Source organism: Saccopteryx leptura, chromosome 1, assembly GCF_036850995.1.
Source record: "Saccopteryx leptura isolate mSacLep1 chromosome 1, mSacLep1_pri_phased_curated, whole genome shotgun sequence".
In the NCBI taxonomy this organism is placed as follows: Eukaryota; Metazoa; Chordata; class Mammalia; order Chiroptera; family Emballonuridae; genus Saccopteryx; species Saccopteryx leptura.
In genome coordinates, this window is record NC_089503.1 from 235,089,125 (window position 1) to 235,111,664 (window position 22,540).

The following is a 22,540-nucleotide window of genomic DNA, read 5'->3' on the forward strand; positions in this document are numbered from 1 at the left end:
TAAGAATGACATTTGTGCAGTAGATGCAGTCAATATACATAATCATTGATATTTAAAAACAGCCATCATGGGAGCAATTTAAATACACAAAAATATCAGTTACCTGGCAACCAATTGAAAAGCTCTAAACAATAAGAAAATGTGTAGTACAATAAATTTTTTCCCATATGTAACTACTGTATTCCTTTGGGATAGCTTTCTTTATGCACAACAGCAATTCCTACCTTTGAATTCAAATTCTAATTATGGCAGTTAACTAAGTCTGTTGTACCCTCAAGGATGCTATGAACATTATGTTCCTAAACTATTTTGATATCCTTAGGAGAAATATTTTAAATAATCATCTTTGGGAATAGAAATTATTTACCTTGGGAATTTTGACTGCTAGATTGTTTGTATATGCCAGCAAGATAATTCAGGTATGATTGGGGAAAGAGATCTTTGAGATGCATGTTGCAACAGCCAAGTTATTATTTTTATTATTATTATCTTGGAAAATGTACTCTTACAGTTTGATCTGAATGAAATACTGTAGATTATGTTGTTGGTCTCTTCAACCGAAACCAGGCATAAATATGAAATTGCAGAATTTAACTTTTTCAATCTCTAATTTCTCATCTGTTTTCCTCTCCTGACAGACACTGATAACCTTTTGAGTCATGTTGGACTTTCATAATCACTCAAATTCAAGGTAAGTAACTGTGTTAACACAAAGATTGAACTCTCTAAGCAGTTTTCCATGAATCATAGATCTTACCCATCACCAAACTTTATTAATAATTCAAAAGATGCTTGAAAGAACAAAGCAGAGACATTGCGTTTCTGAAGGAGGTTGAAACTATTCGTTTCACACTTTAAAACTTTGATTGTAGTAACAGATGTGTTGTCCCAGTTTATAAAGAAATATTGTACTCCAAAGAAGCCATTTCCATTCTGATGCCCCTTAGTTTAATACAGTTAGTTACCCAGAAAGAAGAGCCCTAAGCGACTACTCATTCTTCATAAATTCCAGTTAATTAATGAACTAAATGACGTTTTGTTTGTGTGATATTTTTTCTTTGTATTTATTTTTAATAAGAATGAAGAAACACTAGATTTTTCCCCTTGAAAAGAAGTTATAAAGGAAGAACTCTCCATTATATTTCTATAGTAAAAATTATTAGCCTGTATTCAGAGTTATTTCTTAGATTCTATTACATGCATGTTGACTACTTCATGTTGTCTGACATGTAAAGATAGAAATGTGATTCTGTTCATTTTTCAAACATCCTTTTTCTCTGTTATTCAAATTGGACTGTATCTGTTTATCTGCTTGCAGTTAATTTCACTGACTCTCCAATATGCTAGTAAGCCTATCAGATGAATTTTTTCATCTGAAACAGTATAATATTCCTTTCTAGAATTTCAACATAGTTATTCTTATTTTTTATAAAGCATTTTCTCAAATATAATTATTTTTATAATTACTATACGAATGCTAAGATTCCAAATTTATTCAATTTTTTTGACCATGGTTTTACATATGTCATTGATTATATTTAATAGCTATACAAAGCTTTTTTCTGTTATTTCTGGTATTAAAGTAATTTCTGGTCTTGTTTCCTATTGACAACCTTAGATCTTGATCAAGGGTTCTCATTTTTCTATGTCTTCATGTATTTACAAACATTGATTTTAGTTTGCTCATTGGTGATTATACATTATAAAACCCTGGATTTTATTATCTGTCTTTTAATAGTGTTTGTTTTTGTTCAATGAGGCTATTAAGTGAGGAACTTATTTTTGTGTGTGTAGAGGTTTGTTCAGATAAGTCTCTTTCAGTTTTGCTCTCAGTTCTTGAGTGCCTTAATTCTGGGATGCAGTCTTTCTCCTAAGCATGAGGCTTTTGGAATTTTAATTTAAAGCTCAAAGTGTATACCTTAATACTCTAACTTGTGATACTCAGACTCACTCTTTTTCTCTTGTGTTAGGAGTCAGCACACATACCATCTCAATTCTTTAAACTGTCTACCACTTAATTTCTGTTCGGATACTGGGAGTCTCCCCAAAACAAGCACAATTCAGGAGCCATTCAAGGTTATGAAGATGTTCATAGTCACATGTTAGGCATAATCCTTTGTGTCTGCTCACATTCCAGGACCTTCTCAGTGTGTAACTGCTTTGAGATCTCTGACCTTTGTTATCTGGCATATTATACCAATAAGCTCATCTCTTTTTTGTATTTCTAGCTGCTCTGTACATTATAGATGGGAGGGGGGGAGGTGATATAACGTTTATTGAATCCGGTGAATTTCTATTATTTAAAAGTTGAATGCTTCTTAGTTTCTTCTTACTAGTATTGGAGCACTTTTTCAAAAAGCTATTATTCAAAGTCCATAGAGCAAAGTAACATAAATCATCAGTAAGAATATAGAAAATATAAAGAAAAATATTATCAAAACTGACATAATAGACAAAAAGCAGACATTTTAACCAATATTAAAAATGTATGCATTGTGTTCAAATGCATTATTAATACCTTTAATTAATGTTGAATATTTTTCAAAACTATGTGCCTTGACCAGAGGTGTGCTACAGCCGAGCCAGGGATGCTTTGCTTAAGCCAGTGACCTTGGGCTCAAGCCAATGACTTTGGGCTTCCAGCCAGTGACCATAGGTTCATGTCTGTGATCGCAAGTGCAAGCCAGCGACCCTGCACTCGTGCTGGTGAGCCTGCACGCAAACTGGATGAACCTGTGCTCAAGCCAGCAGCCTTGGGGTTTGGACCTCAGTATCCCAGGTCGACGCTCTATCCACTAAACCACCACTGGCCAGGCAAAAGTTAAAATAATTTTTAAAATTTATAGAAAATCCTTAATTCTTTGGAATAGTCATGATTTGAATGACCCACTGATCAAAGAAAAATTGTAGAAATTAGAAAATATTTCTAACTGAATGATTATAAATAATAATCAAATCATGTGGGTGATAGTTATGTTTAAATGCATATATTTATTGAAAATTCATAGAATTCAGTGACTTTATATCTGAAAACATGGCAAGGTAGAACTAATTACTGTCATAAAGTAAAAGGTAATAAATAGTAACAATACAAGCATAAATTAATAAAATTGAAAATAAACTTAATTTAGACACTCTTAACCAGGGGTCCCCAAACTACGGCCCGCGGGCCACATGCGGCCCCCTGAGGCCATTTATCCGGCCCCCACCGCACTTCTGGAAGGGGCACCTGTTTCATTGGTGGTCAGTGAGAGGAGCATAGTTCCCATTGAAATACTGGTCAGTTTGTTGATTTAAATTTACTTGTTCTTTATTTTAAATATTGTATTTGTTCCCGTTTTGTTTTTTTTACTTAAAAATAAGATATGTGCAGTGTGCATAGGGATTTGTTCATAGATTTTTTTATACTCTGGCCCTCCAACAGTCTGAGGGACAGAGAACTGGCCCCCTATGTAAAAAGTTTGGGGACCCCTGCTCTTAACAAAGCAAAAAGGTAGTTATTTGAAATAGCTAATGAAATTTGTAAACCCTTTAAGAAACATTTAAAAAAAAAAGGTAGGTAAAAGAACCAAAATCCAGAATCAAACATTTAGAAAACTACATCTTACTAAAACTGACTGAAATAGAAATTAAAAATTGAAGTAATTCAGTATCCAGTAAAGAAATATAATTTATACCAAAAGGTTTCTCAAAATAAAAAATAATTTTAGACCCGAAGCATTCACTCATTAATTTTAACAAAACAAAACAATGTAAAACACAATTATTTCAAAGTTCCTCTTGCGTATTACTCAATTTTTATTTTTATTGAATTTATTAGGGTGATATTAGTTAATAAAATTATACAAGTTTCATGTATACAACTCTATAATCATTTAAGCATTGTATTATTTTTTGGTGCAAATGTAAACGGGATTGTTTTCTTTGTTTCTCCTTCTGATAGTTCATTATTGGTGTATAAAGATGCCACAAATTTCTAAATATTAATTGTCCTGGTTCTTTCCTGAATTCATTTATCAGTTCTAGTAGTTTTTTGGTGGAATCCTTAGGGTTTTCTATATACAGTTACATGTCACCTGCCAATAATGATAGCTTAATTTTTTTCTTTCCAATTTGAATGCCTCTTATTTCTTCTTCTCTGAGTTGGGGATTCCAGCATGGGGTTTAGACTCCACGCCCCTCAGGGACGTTTGCAGCTGAGTTATCCCTCTGGCTTCCCCACACATCAGTGCAGGGCACAGCATTCTCTTGTCTCTGCATCTCTTCCTACCAGTCTGTATGTGAGGTCTTTTTTTATATATTTTGCTATATGATCTGCTTCTTTTTTTCTGTATTCCTTTGATAACATAAAAGATGTATAGTTTTTTATAGTCCTACTGATTATCGTTTAACCATAACTTCAAATGTACTAAATTTTTTATTATTTAGAGTTGATTCCCTCTAAAAAAAAGATTGAAATAGTTTTTCTACTTTCTCCTTTCTTTTTTTAATTAATTTTAATGGGGTGGCATCAATAAATCAGGATACATATGTTCAAAGAAAACATGTCCAGGTTATCTTGTCATTTGATTATGTTGCATACCCCATCACCCAAAGTCATATTTTTGATAAAGGGGCCAACAACACACAATGGAGAAAAGAAAGCCTCTTCAACAAATGGTGCTGGGAAGACTAGAAAGCCACATGCAAAAGAATGAAACTTGACTACAGTTTGTCCCCTTGCACTAAAATTAATTCAAAATGGATCAAAGACCTAAATATCAGACCTGAAACAATAAAGTACATAGAAGAAAACAGGTACTAAACTCATGGACCTTGGTTTTAAAGAGCATTTTATGAATTTGACTCCAAAGGCAAGAGAAGTGAAGGCAAAGATAAATGAATGGGACCACATCAGACTAAGAAGTTTTTGCACAACAAGAGAAACTGACAACAAAATAAACAGACAGTCAACTAAATGGGAAATGATATTTTCAAACAACAGCTCAGATGATGTCTTCTGTAAACCCTTGGTTGTAATACTTCTGTTCAGCTGTCCTTATGTTGGTTATTCAAGTTGTATGCTCTGTAATTTAGCTGTTAATCAGATTTGGCACCAGCAGAAAGTGAATATAGCTCCTACTTACACCTCAGCTATCCTGGAATCCCAACTTTTTTTTCTTATGTGAGTACATATAATACTATAAATCTGGCAAGGAAGTTAGCTTATTAGTTAATTTTTTTAAATTCTTATTTTTAATTTATTGTGTTGACATGGTATCAAATGTCCCACTCAATATATTAACACCCTCCACACACCACAATGTGCCCCCCTATGCCTCATGCAGTCTCTTTCCACTCCCACTGCACCCCCATTACCCCCCTTACCTCTGCTCTCCTTTCCCTCTGATTATTGCTATCCTGTTTTCTGAATATAAGTGCTATGTCTATATGATTTTGGCTAATCCCTTTACCTTCTTTGATCCCATCTCCTCTTCCCTCTTCACAGCTGTCCATCTGTTCCCTTTGACCCTTCCTCTATTTCTGTTTTATTCTTCAGTTTATTTTGTTCATTAGATTCCACATATAAGTGAGATCATATGTTATTTTTCTTTCTCTGTCAAGCTCATTTAATAATCTCTGGGTCCATCCCTGCTATCACAAAAGGTAAAATTTCCTTCTTTTTTATGGCCACATAGTATTCCAACTTATTAGTCAATTTTATCCATAAACATAGATTCAGAATTCTAAGCAATATTTGGCTTATAAACACAATGTTACATAAAAAGGTTAATACATCATGACCAATCAAGGTTAACTCAAGGACTGCAAGTTTAGTATAATATATGTATATAAATAGTATTTTAATAGAATAAATGAGCAAAATTATATTATCCATTTAACATTATCAAGGCATTTGATAAAAATTAAACATAAATGTATTATAAAATTGATTGCTAAATTAGAACTAGAAGGGAACTACCTTAATGAAATTGTAAACTTCTTCCAGAACTGTAGACATCTGTTCTGCGGTATCTGGATTTAGCAGATGTGATTTATCTGTTCCGTATGGTACAGCACTTTCACTCTTTAGTAAAAGCCCAGTGGAAATGAATGCAAATACTCACCAAGAAATGTGCACAAGAAAATTGTTTAAAAAATGAAGAATATTAAAATTTTAAAAAATTTATTCCACAAACATCAATTTGAATTGTGCAGTACAAATTAGAAGTGGTTAGGAGCACTCCACAGACAGGAAATAGAGGGAAATCGTTTATAGAAATGTGGAACCCAAACTACAGACATATTTGACTGGCTCTGGCTAAAGTGATTGCCTCATTTAGGAAAGCCCACTTTGCTGTTTGTGACTGATTGTCCTTAGGTTTCCATTTCTGACCCCTGAGGTATGTATTACAGCCTTAGGTTTACATTTGTTAACATAGGCTGCTAAGGCATTAGGCCACCTCAGTCTAATAGCTTCTGTGTTTAATTAAATTAGTTATTTAATATCAGCATTATTCATAATCAACCCTATTGGAACCAACACAAATTTCCAAAGAGAGAAAATAGATAAGTAAATTACAGTGTTTTAGTAGAATGGGCACATACTATCCTGTAATGCCACTGGAAAAATAACATAGACTTTGAAAGAACAACATCACACCACAAATAAAATGAGATAAAAATTTTATGTAAAAATATATAATGCATTCAGAGTCAGCTTCCTTGGTGTGAAACCCGTGAAGTTGTACAGGACACACTTGGTTTATTTTATTTATTCATTTTAGAGAGGAGAGAGAGAGAGAGAGAAGGGGAGAAGAACAGGAAGCATCAACTCCCATATGTGCCTTGACTAGGCAAGCCCAGGTTTTCGAACTGGCGACCTCATCATTCCAGGTTGACACTTTAACCACTGTGCCACCACAGGTCAGACCACACTTGGTTGAATGATCTACTGTCACCATCTTGAAATATATTATGAGTTTTGCACAAGTGCCCTAGCCTTTCCATTTTTCAATGGCTCTCTTAAATTAATAATCAATCCTGATTGTATAGTCTATTTATGTAAATGTAAAGAGAAGGACGTCACATTAATATACACATTGTAAATCAGGATAATAGTTATCTTAGAAGAAAAGAGATGGTGATTATTGGGGGAAGGTCTCTGGATATAAATATGGAAATATTTTTATCTAGATCTGGTTGCTGACTAGATGAGTAGGCTTATTTTATAAAATGTCATTGAGCATTTTTATGTATGTATGTTATACTTAAAGTGGTTTTGAAAAGATTTACTGATGCTGATGTTTTTCATGTTTATTGAAATCCAGATATCTTAAACTTTTCTTTGAAAAAACTTTAGTTATGAGATCTATAACTTGAATATCCATAAACCTATTTCATTTTTTGTCTCAGTGAATGTGAAAGGCTGATTCCATTACATTATCTGTATCTTTCACTAAAATATATTTTTGTGGGCTGGTTAGTTGTAACTTCTCTAACTTTGAAAGGCAGTATATTCACCGCTTGTCACGTTGGCATGTTGATGTATCTGAGAATTGATAAAGGGCGGGGCAATCTTATGTTTGATTCCTTTGCCTTTATAATGGGCGTTCCCAAAAGTTGTATGAGATTTGGGTAAATGAGTTAGTGTTCAACATTCAGAGGAAGCAAAATAGCATTCTATTTCATCCAGGCAAAGCAATTGTGCCTACTGTCCTAAATATATCTTGCAGGGGATTTGGAGAGGGGCTGCTTTATGTGCTTCTTTGAAAATTAATGCATCTTTTGGGAAATCTTGAATGAGAGACAGTTGCCACAAAGATTTTGTATAGATAAGGATTTTTCTATTTAAGTGCCCCATATTATACTGTATGCTTTGAATGTGTGGTTTTGTGGCACATTTTGGATTTACTTTTCAGAAATGATTGCAGTTATGGAACAAAGCTTTAATGGACAAATCAATAAAAATAGATAAAGTTAAATCAATGAAGAAATACTCATCATTTTAAACTCTTTATCTGTCAATTATTATTAGATACATCAAGTATTCAGTGCAAAAAGGCGGTTTTTATTCCTATCAAACTTTAAAAAAAATGATCCTCTCTTCTATGTATCCAGATCTTCTTTGTGCATATGGTGTGCAGCCACATTGATTGAATTATAGCTTATTTTACGAATACTTTTCCAGAAATAGTAGATATATTTTTCCTAATGTGAAACAACCAGAAAGTGAATATAACTGAGGAATGTATGTTGATGTTTTTTGTTTGAGATTTCACTTTTTAATTTTCTTAAAATTTATTAGGGTGACATTAGTTAATGAAATCACACAGTTTTCAAGTGTACAGTTCTGACACATCATCTGTATATTGCACTAAGATTCCACTTTTGAACATTAAAGCTGCATTTGTGCAAGAAAACTGTTGACACAATTATCATATTTATCCCTGAAGACATTTCATAGATTTGAAACTGCAGCCAGTGTTGGTAGAACCTAAGTCTTTGAAATCCTGTTTTTTCTCCTTCACAATCAGCCTGTAACCATAGATCAAAAATACCCACTTTATCTCTGATTGCAGTAGCCAGGACTCTGTAGTTAATGTGCTGATTTCCCAGCAGGGCTATGTTATTGGAAGTTGTGCTTCAGGGTGTCTTTTTCTTTTTTTTCTTAAGCATATTACTCTTGGTTGACCCACTTCAGCTGACAGTAGAAAAACTGCTTTTCCAGTCCTGTCCTCATTATTCCCTATATTATGTTTAGGCAATGGTGACCATAGGATTTTAGAATCATTTGGTGGGCCATCTGAGCCTCAGCCCTCAGCCTACCCTGGGGGAAAAGAGCACAATTAACTTGGTCAGCATAGAGTACAATATGGTTCGTAAGCTTTCTTTTTAAAACAAAAATGCTTTTCTGCTTCCCAAAGGAAGAGAAAATGGAAACAGTGAGGATCTTTGAACAGCACTTGCCACACCAAACTATGGAATTAGCTGTAATTTGAAGTAAAATCCATTTAGATATTAACAGAAGGCACAACAAAACAGGGATGATGGAAAGCTTTGAGTCACAACTGAATGAACACAGGTGAGGACAGGTGATTCCTTGGTCAAAGCCAAGAGAGTATATGTGCATTTGTGTGTGCAACATGTGTGTATATGTGTGAGACACACAGACAGACAGACAGGCTGAGAGGCAGAGAGACAGAGAGACAGAGATCCAAACACTGTATTGGGCCTGTAAAGGAAGGTCTAAATTTGGGAAACAGAGACCCAAGATGATCATTCAAGAGAGGACGAATCTGTCATTTTGGCTACCCTGAGACTCTTAGAGAAGGAATTGAAACATTTGCAAGAGAAGAGAATAACGCAGGCAAGAGAATGGTACCTTGCTGTGTGCTACCCAGACAGAAGAATTCTCAAAGTCATTTTTAAAATCATGAGCTTCAGGGTTGATTTTTCTTCCACCCGCAATTGTGAAAGGCCAATGGCATATTGGAATCCCTCCACATGCTTATTTACATATAAAATATTCTGTTAAATTTTCATGGTAGGCTAGGGAAGAAGTAGGAGAGAAAGAAAACCACTAGATTCAATTAAGGAGAAAAACATATAATTATATGTTTTGTTTTGTTTGTTTTTTTTTTTTTTTTTTTTTTTTTTTTTTTATATAATTTTATTTTTTTAATGGGGTGACATCAATAAATCAGGATACATATATTCAAAGATAACAAGTCCAGGTTATCTTGTCGTTCAATTATGTTGCATACCCACCACCCAAAGTCAGATTGTCCTCTGTCACCTTCTATCTTGTTTTCTTTGTGCCCCTCCCCACCCCCTATCCCTCTCCCATTCCCCCCTCCCCCCCCGTAACCACCACACTCTTATAAATGTCTCTTAGTTTCACTATTATGTCCCACCTACGTATGGAATAATACAGTTCCTGTTTTTTTCTGATTTACTTATTTCGCTTCGTATCATGTTATCAAGATCCCACCATTACAGAGAAAGAGAGAGAGTCAGAGAGAGGAACAGGTAGGGACAGACAGGAAGGGAGAGAGATGAGAAGCATCAGTTCTTTGTTGCGGCACCTAGTTCATTGACTTTCTCATATGTGTCTTGACCAGGGGTTCTACAGCAGAGCAAGTGACCCCTTGCTCAAGCCAGTGACCTTGGGCTCAAGCCAGTGACCTTTGAGATCAAGCCAGCGACCATGGGGTCATGTCTATGATTCCTCACTCAAGCTGGTGAGCCTGTGCCCAAGATGAATGGTCCCGCACTCAAGCCGGTGACCTCGGGGTTTCAAACCTGGGTCCTCTGTGTCCCAGTCCAATGCTCTATCCACTGCACCACTGCCTGGTCAGGCTGTAATGACTTTTCTGAGATATCAGTATTTTTCCTAACTCTTCTTTTATTCCCTTCTTTTAGTCTCTGAGTCGAATTTTTTCTTCTATTTACTGAAAAGTGAGATTAACTATGACTTGAGTAAGTTTATGTATTAATACTGGATTTTATGGCTATAGAAATGACTATAGCATCTTTTTAAAAATTAAATAATTATTGTCTCACCTTATATGAGCTGGACACTTAATTGGGAGTGTGCAGGAAATTGTGAATTTTGGAAATTTCTTGTTTATTTGAACAGGTCAATCTAACATTTGCTTTAGTGTGTGCTCTGTCTCTGGGGCACCTTCTTTCTTATCATTCAAGTAAACCTTTACTGTGTGACTACTTGGCATGTTAATTCTTATAGAGAAACAGTATATCCTGCTTCTGTGTATGCATGTGTGTGTGTGTATAAATATATATATAATCCATTATATGAATGATAAAAAAAATCAAAATGAATGATAAAAGTTATTCTTTTAATTCTGCATGATGTAGTCCAAACAAGAATCTTTTCTAAACACTAATTGAGATGATCTTATAGTTCTCATTTCTGCATTCTGCCCCTCCCCCTAGGTTACTCCCCTGAATGTTTCGTGGGCCACTGGTGAACTAAAAGAAAATTTAGTATGATTTTGAAAAAGTCTTGTTTTCTATGATAGCCTATTTACTCAGATGGAAAATTAATGAAATTGTATTCAGAATAAAAGTAACTTATGCCATAATGACTGAAGTTGAAAAACTGAAGTTTTGCAGAAACCACAGAAATCTTTGCAACATGAAATATTGAAATATGGTCATTTTAAAAGTGATGAAGTTCTTATTGATTATAGTAATGGATGGAGGTGAGGGCATTTTCTTTGTATTCTAAGAAGTTTCAACATATAATGAAGTATAATACTGAGAAATGGTCATGTAGGAAAACAATTTCTCACTGTGGAAAGTCAGGCTTTATTATTAAAATCATATAAGATACCGAAAGAGCTTCTCTTCCAGTAATATGATTGTTAATCAATTTCTGGTAAGAGGATGGATTAATATCAGTTGTTCCAATTCTTTTTATCACTTCTTTCTAGATGGTTTTAAGCACTTCGGATTAATTTTCTTTTTTAAAAAAAGTTGTCTGCATATATTGGCTTGTCCTTCTGGCTCACAGAACATCACTGTGGGCTGCTTAGGCAATCCCCTGCCTAAGAAGTTCCTGTACTATTCTTTATTCCCCAGGGAACTGAACCTTGCTTTATCTTACGTCTTTTATTCAATTACAATATGTGGTGTCATATTTTAATAAAACCTTGGGTTGAGCACATGAACCCTTCTAATGCTAAGTGCTTCCTGATTGAGACTTGAAGGAACACTTATGAGTAGAGCTGGAGTGTAAAATTACAGCAACAGTTTGATGCTTTCAGCCCTGCCCTATCTGCGTACTTATTCCACTGAGCCACCGCCTTGGAAGAAGCCCCTTCTCCTTCCAGTTGCCTACGACTTCGTGATATCTCTCTTCGCCCCCATTGAAAACATGTTCCTAGAGAAGTACTCAAAATTCAGACAACATCAGTAGTACCCATTAACTGCTAACTATCATTGATACATGAAATAAATGACACTTGCTTAAACTCTTTATTTATGAATAATGGAGTACACTACTTAGCACATTAGGTTTAAAAGAGGCAAGTAGTAGTTTAGAATATTAGTAATTAAAGGATACTTGTATTTGAACAATGTCATCTAGTGACCAAATGTTAATTTTACCTAGTAAGCATTTGAAATTGTAGCGAGCTGTTGGGTTATTATAAGAAAATAGTAAAATATGACAAAGTGAAAACCCCCAAATTGTGACATTCAATTAGAGAAACAATTGTGACATCAATTAGGGAGATGAGACTTAGTGATGTGCATGATCTGTATCTATATATCTCACCTGAAAGGTTTTTTCAAGTTTAAATAAAATTTGTTACAGAGTGTTATTGGAAACTTAGTAGTTGAGACTGGTCCCTACGTGTAAGCACATTGAGATAGTATTAGTAAAAGCTGAGTTGGGTTTTTTCTTTTTTTGAGGCTAGACTATGTCTCCCAGAGAAATTACAAAAAGAATCCAGAATATATAATAGAATATCATAACTTCTCTTGACTTTTGGATTGTTTAAATATTCATATTTTCATAATTTCACTCACATAAAGAACAACAAAAAGATTACTCTTTGCAAGGCACTGCATGAGATACTCAAAAGAAGCCCTGTGTCTGCCTTCAAGGGCTCCTTTACTTTATTTCCAACAAGAGGGGTATACATTAAGACAAAATTACAGAATTAAGGTAATTGAGAGTATTACTTTAAAGGTAAAATACTGAATGCAGTAATAATAGTATGTATCAGAATTACCTATGCAAAATTCCTTGGGTTACTTTGATGTCAGATATTTCTAGGTAAAGGCAGCTGAAACACAGAACAGAAGCAGGCTTTACTATCAGGGGCTGGGCAGTAGTTTGTAGATGGAAAAAATGTAATAAAATATAATGATTGCAAACTTCCAAATTGAATTGGTTCCTAACACTTATCAATGGCTTGTGTACTAGAATAATTACTAACCGAAGACTCCTGAAGTCTATCTTACAATTTATCTTTGTCCTATTTACTAGGTGTCTATTTCTATCATTTTGGAATCTTTTTTCTGCCTTTTTTTGCTATGTGGTAAAAGTGGTGCTGACTTCTATCCCTTCTTTTCATGAAATTGCATCTTAGAATCATTTTTCTACTTTTACCCAGTGAAGTTGGACTATGAGAAACACTCTAACATCTCATCTTTATTCAGTTCAATATATGCCCATGGGTTTTCTCCCACTCGCCCTTTTTTCATCTGTTCTCACTTTCTCACACTCTTAGCTTGTCTCCCACCCTGCACCTCTTCCCACCAGTCTGCGGCTGTTACTGTCCTGCCCCCTCCTGAAGGAAGAGAGGCTCAGAGCCCAGGAACGTGTTAACTTCTGCTCTCGAGACACAAACAGCAGCTGAGCAAGGCCATGGAAAGCTAACTCTGTGGTGGATTTGCCTAGAATATGATCTGTTCTCGACCCTGAAGAATACAGTTTTGTAATTTTCTTATACCAGAAAGATAGTTAGTCATGGGGTTTGTAAAAATGTTTTGCCAAAGTGAGAAATAGCTTTTCTACTAGCATTTCTACTTCTAAACTGCTGTAAGCTTTCATATTACCCCAGCAGCTTTACTGCAAGAAGCTGCCAGGGTTTTCATTTTGAAGGTAATCTTATTTTAGCCTCAGATGCTCTCAATTAGCTGCTGTCTGTGTTTCATGAGAGATTGCCTTTGATTATCAGATTTCTTTGTTTACATGGTTGCTCAGACCACATTGCGACAAAACAGCTAATTTGCTATCCAACTGCTTCTCTCTTATTTTAGAGATAGCTAGAGCGTTACAGAGAATTGCCTATATTTAAGTAATTACAAAATGAAATATGCTAAAAGTTTTATCACAGAGAGATGATTCTTTTGTACCACGTTTACCTTACACCTTCAGTTAAGCTCAAGTTCAGTCACGGCTTCTTAAACTGCATGACCAGGTAGTTCATGCAGTCTACAAATGTGGTTACCTGAGTGCTAGAACATGTCTCCAGTAATGTAAGTTAAATTTAATGGAATATATACATATATATATATATATGTATATATATATATATATATATATATATATATATATATTTGAAAGGTATGAAGATTTATATTTTGAAAATCAGTCTGTCTTAAAGTCCTTCCCTGATGAGCATATGCACTTGTGTACAGTAAGAAAACGTTCTCTCTTTCAACATCACCAAGTCTTCAACAAAAAAAAGGAAAAATTGATTGTTTTGATATTTGCCAAATAAAGTGTCTTATTCACCTTTTAAATCTTTGAGAATCATATTTTAAATTGAAGCTTCCAGTAGAAAAGCACTTCTAAACTTTACTTAGAAATGTAAATTATTCAATCTTAGATTGAGTTGAAAAGTTATCTGTATGGATATTATGCCTATTTTATGATGGTTTCTGACAAATAAACCCAAGGTTAATTTTAGCAGAGATTTCACCATTACAAGGCCTACGCAAAATTGGAAGCAAATGAAGTTTGTCTTTTTCTTCTTCTAACTCATTTCCATACTTCTTGCCTATTTCCTGAGACCGTAATTCCTATATCCTCATTCTGTATCAACTTCATTAGTAACATTGCCCTCCTGAGGTTAAATGTGGTCATTTTATGCTCAAAAGAATGAAAAGTCAATGAACTATATGATTTTAAACACTAACAACCCAACTAGATAAAGCCCATTTTATTTTAAGGCAAGGTCCTTATGTCTTCAGAATAAGACTTATGAGGGGCTGCTAGCAGTGTTCAGTTGGAGGACCAAAACTGGTCTTGACACTGTTTAACCTTTTTATAATCAGACATGGATTGAGAAAGGAAATAAAGAATACTTACACACATTACTTTTTTAGGCCAATAAATACTTGCAAATTGTATTTTATTATTTGATGAGTTTTAATTTAACTTACTAAGCCCTATTTAAATATATTATTTATATAAAAATATTGCTATACTGTTAAAGATATTATAGTTTACTCTGGGTCTACTCTTTTCAAATGTTGGTTTTAGAAAAATTTCCAAAAGTTAGAAATACAAATGTAATAATAATCATAATATTTGCAAATAAATACTTAAATTTCTTTTCATCTCTTTGTAAACAGCTTTTGAGGTTATTTAAAGGTGGTTGCACATTTTTTTAAATAAGGTCATAAATTTTTTCATTGGAACAATTCATCTTCACTTTTAAGTTTTAGTCATTTGGCACATGGTTACTTTCCAAAAGAGGTTAACAAACAAGCAATTGATGAATTTTGGCAAAAGACATAATACTTGCCCCGTATTACTAGGTCCCAAAGATGAGGAAGATCTACTTCTTTCTTTACATATTCTAGGACACTTACTGAACTGTTGGTTAAATAACATTTGCTCTTTTTTTCAGCAAAAGTAACAAAATCAAATTACATTGAAATGAATTGTTTGGTATTATGTTATTTTGCCTTTTGTGGGTCCATTCTTACATGTAACATCAGCTATAAAAAAGTTATTTTTAAAACATAATATTTTTCTGTAAAGTCTGCACCCAAATGTAAAATAAAGGTTTAATTTTATTAACCTAAATGTTTGTTGTTTTCTAAACTAACATACAATTTGAACTACATTCTTGAAATGAGTAAATTTATATTTTAAAAATAAAGTCATTGGATAGTGTCTTGTAATAAAATACTTTATCTTCTGACAGGAAAACAAAAATTTGTTCTTTACTGAAAATATGACTAGAAAAAAATGAAGTCACTTTTCTATTTTAGTTTGGGAAAGATGAATATATATAAGTATATATAAATATATATTATTGCTCTTATTCAACATTTAGAAGAATACAAATATAGGAGAAAACCAGAAACAAAAGTTACAAATATGTTTTTAGTGTAACTATTAGGACACCAATGAAAATTAATTAACAATTTATTGTTGACTAATAAGAAGAAAACAATAAAATGAATTTATCGACTCAAATGTCTACATAGTCAAGGTCAACCCATATTTCAGCTTTATTCATGGCTCAAATTATGTCTGCACTCTCCATATGCATTATGGCATCACATATAATGAACACTAGTTGCGCTGAAGCTCAGATTACATTTCTTATTCCTGGAGAAGAAGAGTTTGGATTTCTTAATAAATCAAACCAATTCCCAAAATGATAGACAAAAGACAAGTCATGACTCTATTCCAGAAACATTGAGTGTAACAGGAGAGCTCTATGTCACTTACCACCTTGGTCTAAGTCAAGACCTAGACCAAAACATCAGGGCTGAGGGTAGAAGAAGATAAATTTCTCTGAAGCAAAATGTAAGGAATTTTGCCCCATGAAAAAGTAGTAAATACCATGGCTCTGGGGAGAATATTGGCACTGAGCAATGGGAGAACTTGGACTGCACTTAGGGAGACGGTGGAAAATGTACAGGGAACACGGAGCTGCTTTCTCAGAAGTGAATGCACCTTTAGAAATTATAGATATGAAACTAAGTTGAGTCTTTTGGTTTAAAAAACTATTCTTGTTTTCAAGACTAATCTAAAGAATAAGTAGTCTTACTACTACCAAACAAAACTAAACCAAAAGGCAGTAGAAAGGTGGGCTGGATATAACATAAGTTATAGGAAAAAAAGTCATCATGCTTGTACATTTAGTTGGTAAACCAAGATTCATACATAATACATGTTGTGTAGCTTCTATCAGGTTGAATAAAATTCTTAAATATTTGGAGTAAGTTTAAGAAATTTGGAGGTGTTTAGCATTTCATAGAAATAGTTCCAATGACATTCTTTCTTCAGGCAAGAGATAGATTAAATGTTCTTTTGAAATTCTTTTCGTATTAATGATTCAATGGTAATTGCTTTTATGTTCAGGATAAAAGTACTTATACTTCAAAACCAGTGGCCTTTATGATTTTTTAAAATTTGGTGATAGTTTATTATTTATATAGAAAAAACTTGAATCTCCTTGGGCACTGCATAGTAGAAATTATGCATTACAGAAGAATTGAATTTTCTTTTTATCTTTGGTCACTATTATTTTGTATAGCAGGGTATAGATGTCCACAGTCCATCAACAGCAGTCGGGGAAATATGCTAGCTCTAAACATGGATTTTTGGTGGCTTTTTTTTTGTTTAAATAACAGCTATCTATAATACCGTGATGCCTTTTACCTATTTTCATGCCAATACAGAGGCTGTGTTATGTATTATGTCACACTTGAGAGGCTAATAAGGTAAGATCACAATACAATCTCCAGTCATTAGCAGTAAGACTAGGACAAATAATTTTTTAACTATGAAATTTCATGCCTTCGTAATAAATTTACATGTTAATTTATTAAAATAAAAATAAAAATATAAAGAAGACAAAAGTTTTAGAGCTCTGTTTCACATCTTTTTAAATCAAAATTAATTATACCTAAATTGATGCATTGTATTTGATTAAAATAAAATAAAATAAATTTTTATTTTTTAATTCAATCTTTTGATTGTCAGAATTTAAAATATTATTTATTGATTTCAGTGAGAGAGGAAGAGAGAGACAGAGAGAGAGAAGAGAGATAGAGAGACAGTGAGAGAGAGAGAAAACAACATCAATCTATTTCTGTATGTGCCCTGACCGGCGACTGAACCAACAACCTGTGTGCTTTCAGGAGGTGCGAACCAACCAAGCCATCTGTCCAGGGCTGATTGTCATAATATTTTAAAATATAGCATAACATTAAGTGTTTTTTACTTATATTTATAATGTAGGGTTATTAAAAAAATTTTTTTTCTTTTTTTTGTATTTTTTTCTGAAGCTGGAAATGGGGAGAGACAGTCAGACAGACTCCCGCATGCGCCCGACCGGTATCCACCTGGCACGCCCACCAGGGGGCAACGCTCTGCCCCTCCGAGGCGTCACTCTGCTGCGACCAGAGCCACTCTAGCGCCTGGGGCAGAGGCCAAGGAGCCATCCCCAGCGCCCGGGCCATCTTTGCTCCAATGGAGCCTTGGCTGCGGGAGGAGAAGAGAGAGACAGAGAGGAAGGAGGGGGTGGGGGTGGAGAAGCAAATGGGCGCTTCTCCTATGTGCCCTGGCCGGGAATCAAACCCGGGTCCCCCGCACACCAGGCCGACGCTCTACCGCTGAGCCAACCTGCCAGGGCTATTAAAAATTTATAGATAAAATCTCCCGGTGTTTTTAATTCTTACTGGAGTGGGGTGATTGTCATATATTGTAGTTAAATTGAGAGGTGCCAAATGTATATAGCATGTGTGGAACCATTTACTCAACTCAAATACAGGGTGGAACAAAAGTAGGTTTACAGTTGTGAGTACGCAAAGCAGAGTTTATTTTTGTATTACTATTTATTAGTTACCAAATTATTTTCTATATGAACAACTGTAAACCTAATTTGCCCACCCTGGAAAGTATACCTCTCTCACTGATCTTGGTGTAGGTTCAAAATCTTCAACACAATTCTCCAGGCAATCGGTACCAGTCAACTGTTATTAGATATGTACGTCATTGTTAGAAGTGATGATCTGATCAGGATCCAGTATGTATAAGTGTTTGAAAAGTGCTCGCTGATGATATTAAAATTTATTTCACACACTTGCATAGCCTAAAGTAACCTTTCACTGTGACACAATATTGGGGAGCTTGCCAAACACACGTGCTGTGTTTCCTTTGTAAAAACAACCCAGTGTGTTCCTAAATGAGAAGCAAGTTCTAAGCGACCTAACGCCTTTCTCGCGTAACCTTTGAAATCAAAATCTTCAAAAGATATTTTTCAGTGAGTTTCTTTCCCTTTTTATGAGTTCTGCTAACCTTTATGCTTGACACGGCTTCGCCATGTGTTTGCTAAGTTGTGCTGACAGGGAGTAGCTTCATCCTATTCAGCTTCCAGTTTGGACTGCCTTTAAAAACAGCTGTGCTTCAACATCCTTTCTTTTGTCCAGAGAATACTTAGTGGTAACCAGCTGCCAGGCTGCTGCCGAAGCAAATTAGGCGCTGTGATTCCTGTGTAGTGCCCCAATTACAGGGAAGGAGGGCACTTATCATGAGGTACTTGTCCTGATGTGTGGGAGTCAGATTTCAACTGGAAAATATTATCCTTCAGAAAAACACTTATGACTGATTAAATGAAGACCAATTTGATAGCATTTCAAAACTAGAAAACAGAAATTTTCTGTGAGTGTCTGATTTTTTTTTTAATGTCAGGGTATATAACAGATTAAAATACCAGTTCTAGGCAATACATTTGTATACTACGTTGGATTAATTTAACTGTGAATTGGACCTTTTGTTTTACACGTGGATCTTTACATATTTTTAGATCTGCCTTTTTTGTCCAGATACTTTTATCTCATCTTCTATGCTCATGAAAGAATTTAGAAAACGTGTTTCTGCTCTTGTAGAAATTACCAGCCAGTTTCACTGTAGCTTTCCCTTTCTGGCTGCTTTTGTTGTAGTTCTTGTTTGTTTGTTTATTTTTCCTTGCATGGCAGGAGCAGTTAATCATTATATAACACGTGCCAGGAACAGTGCTAAGTATTTTTACAAGTATTCTTTTATTTAGTTTTCAAAATAACTCTGTGAGTTTCTAGAACACAATGAGTTTCTAGCACATATTATTTCTATTTTACAGATTTAAAAGACAAGGATAGAAAGAATAGATAACTGGTATAAATAAAAAAACCATGCCAGCATTCGGGAAGTACAGTCCATGCCTTTTGGCTATTTGCTAGTGATCTTTACCTCTACAGCACCTGGAGAAATGGTGGCTGAGGAGTATTATTTTTTGGTTTACTTTCATCCAGATGAAACTTGACCTTCCTCTTCATCAAAATTCGTGTTGTTTCTATTTTATATTGAAATGTTTTTGTTCCTTTGTTTACATTGTCGGTCTTTCCCATTCCTTATCTCAGCCTCTTCTTATAATGTCCATCCTTCATCTGTCCTAGGGTCTCATATCTAAGGTAAAACCTCCCATACCGTTCCAAATTACTTGGATCTCAAACTTTCCTGATCCTTTGTTCTTATTGTCACAAACACTGAGCCAGAAATTTATAAAATTCATCTGTTCTTTTTTGTGTGTGTGTGTGACAGAGACAGAGAGGGACAGGGACAGGGACAGACAGGGCCAGACAGGAAGGGAGAGAGATGAGAAGCATCGATTCTCCATTGTGGCACCTTAGTTGTTCATTGATTTGCTTTCTCATATGTGTCTTGACCAGGGGACTACAGCAGAGCAAGTGACCCCTTGCTCAAGCCAGTGACCCTGGGCTCAAACCAGCAACCTTGGGCTTTAAGCCAGTGACCTTTGGGCTCAAGCCAGTGACCATGGGGTCATGTCTATGATCCCACGCTCAAGCCAGCAACCCTGCGCTCAAGCTGGTGAGCCCATGCTCAAGCCCAAGGAGCCCATGCTCAAGCTGGGCTTCTTGGTGTTTCAAACCTAGGTCCTCTGGATCCCAGTCCAATGCTCTATCCACTGCGCTACTGACTGGTCAGGCAAATTCATCTGTTCTTAAAAATTTGTCACTCAATTTAGGATTTTATTATCCATAATACATAGATTTGAACTAAAAGCATATTTTTCCTAGATATACAATGGGATTAGCCTTTCTGACTTTTTATTTAATATTTTTATATGATGATTTTCCTCTTATCTAGACTGATTGATTTTGTGAATAAAAACTGTATCTTCCACCACTTTTTGAATCCCACAGAGTTTTAGCTCAATATTAGTGCCGTAAGTATTCAGAACTATTTGATTGATTGAACCAAATGTAGTACTCAGTCACCCTATAGCCAGTCTCTGGTTCCAGACACTGGATTGCCCTGCTTGTTGTGCCACTAAGATTGACATTAAACTTTGCAAGCATGTACATGAACAGTTCAAAATAATTCTCAATATAACTCAAGTCTGATGACATTTGGTACTACTGCACTTTCCAGAAAATGATGGAAAATGTCAATTCTTCCCTGTGGCAGTTTTGCCAATTTCAACTAAAAGTAAAAGTAGATGTTGTCAGGCAAACAAACCAGTTTCATCCAGAAAAAAAAGCAAATGACTTAATGAGAAGGTGATTTGCTGCCAAATACATGTACCCAGAAAACTATGCAGGACAATACTGAAATTAGACTGTTTGAACATATAAACTTTAAAACACTTTTATTAATTAATTAACAGGCTTAGTTTAGTTACTTTGGTCAATTTATATGTGATATAACTTCTCTGAGTGTATGGTTAAATAATTTTTTTTCAGTTTGGGTAAAAGTCCAAAAAAATGATTAATCACTCAAGCAAACAGCCTTTGAGTACTTATAATATGACAGTCAATTCTTATGCTCTACTAAGCACAGGAGTTTGAAATTAGCTGGTCACTGAACTTGAAGAACTCATAATCTCATAGAATAAGTAAACATAGTTAATTGTGATTACTAGTGTAGTTAGATACATTTAAAATGACACTGGTGGCACAAAGCAAGAAGCTCTAATATTGATCTCGGAGTTCAGACAAAGGTAGTAAGAGAATCTTGAAATGAAGTATGAAGAATGAAGAGAAATTCACCAAGTAGAGGTTAGGGAAGAAAATTTTAGCTAGTTTTATAGTCTAGTTTCTTCAATATATACTGTGCAAGTATATATTATATGAGATAGTAAGGGAATAGATTTGATAAGACTTAAGAGTGCTAAGTATTTAGTGTGGAAACCACTATCATAGGTAAACATTTAAAGGTTTTCTGCAGAAAGAAATCCTCTTACCATTTAAACTGACCATTCTGGCAGAAAATTGAGCATGGATGTTAGTAGAGACATGTGGTAATGTAACAGGAGGTAGAAGTGAGAAGACATTTCTATCACTGAGATATAACTGGATAGATAATGAATATTAGATTAGATTGGTCAAGATTGAGTCAACTCAAATAATTTTAATGTTGGCTTCTCGCTTAAAAATTTTGGAACTTGAACATTTATGCTATATGTAAGAAATAATATTAAAATATGGCTAATAAAAGGAGATTTAGTTTGTACAAGAATATTATTTTAGGACATTCTAATAAAAAATAACTTTCAGTGAAGTTAAATTATGAGCAAACGTGACTTTCTCTTAAGATTGTGTTTACAGAAACCCGTTATATTTGTATTTCAAGTTCTACTCAAAGTCCTAAGCCCTGATCAAGATGCATTCCATCCAACAAGCCTGGAAAAATACAATTTTCCTGCATTCCATACTCAGTTCTAACTATTTATCAGTGGAGAGGAGTCCCATCCAGGACACAGTCACCATAACTTAATTCACTTTTATATGCAGAGAGTTGGAGTAAGAGATTGATTATAAAGTTACAGGCCAATTGGCTTATAGGCAACACCTCCAGCATTTGTTCTGGATTGAGTGTGAATTACAAGATGTCAGTCAAGTCCCAGTTCTCAACTATCTGATAATACAAAGATGATTCCTAATTATAATATAGATATATTTAAAATAAAATGTCTGTATATTATATATGGTTTTAATTTTCTGTGCATTATGATGTTTGACATCATAAAAACCCTTTCTGGTAGAAGGAAGACTG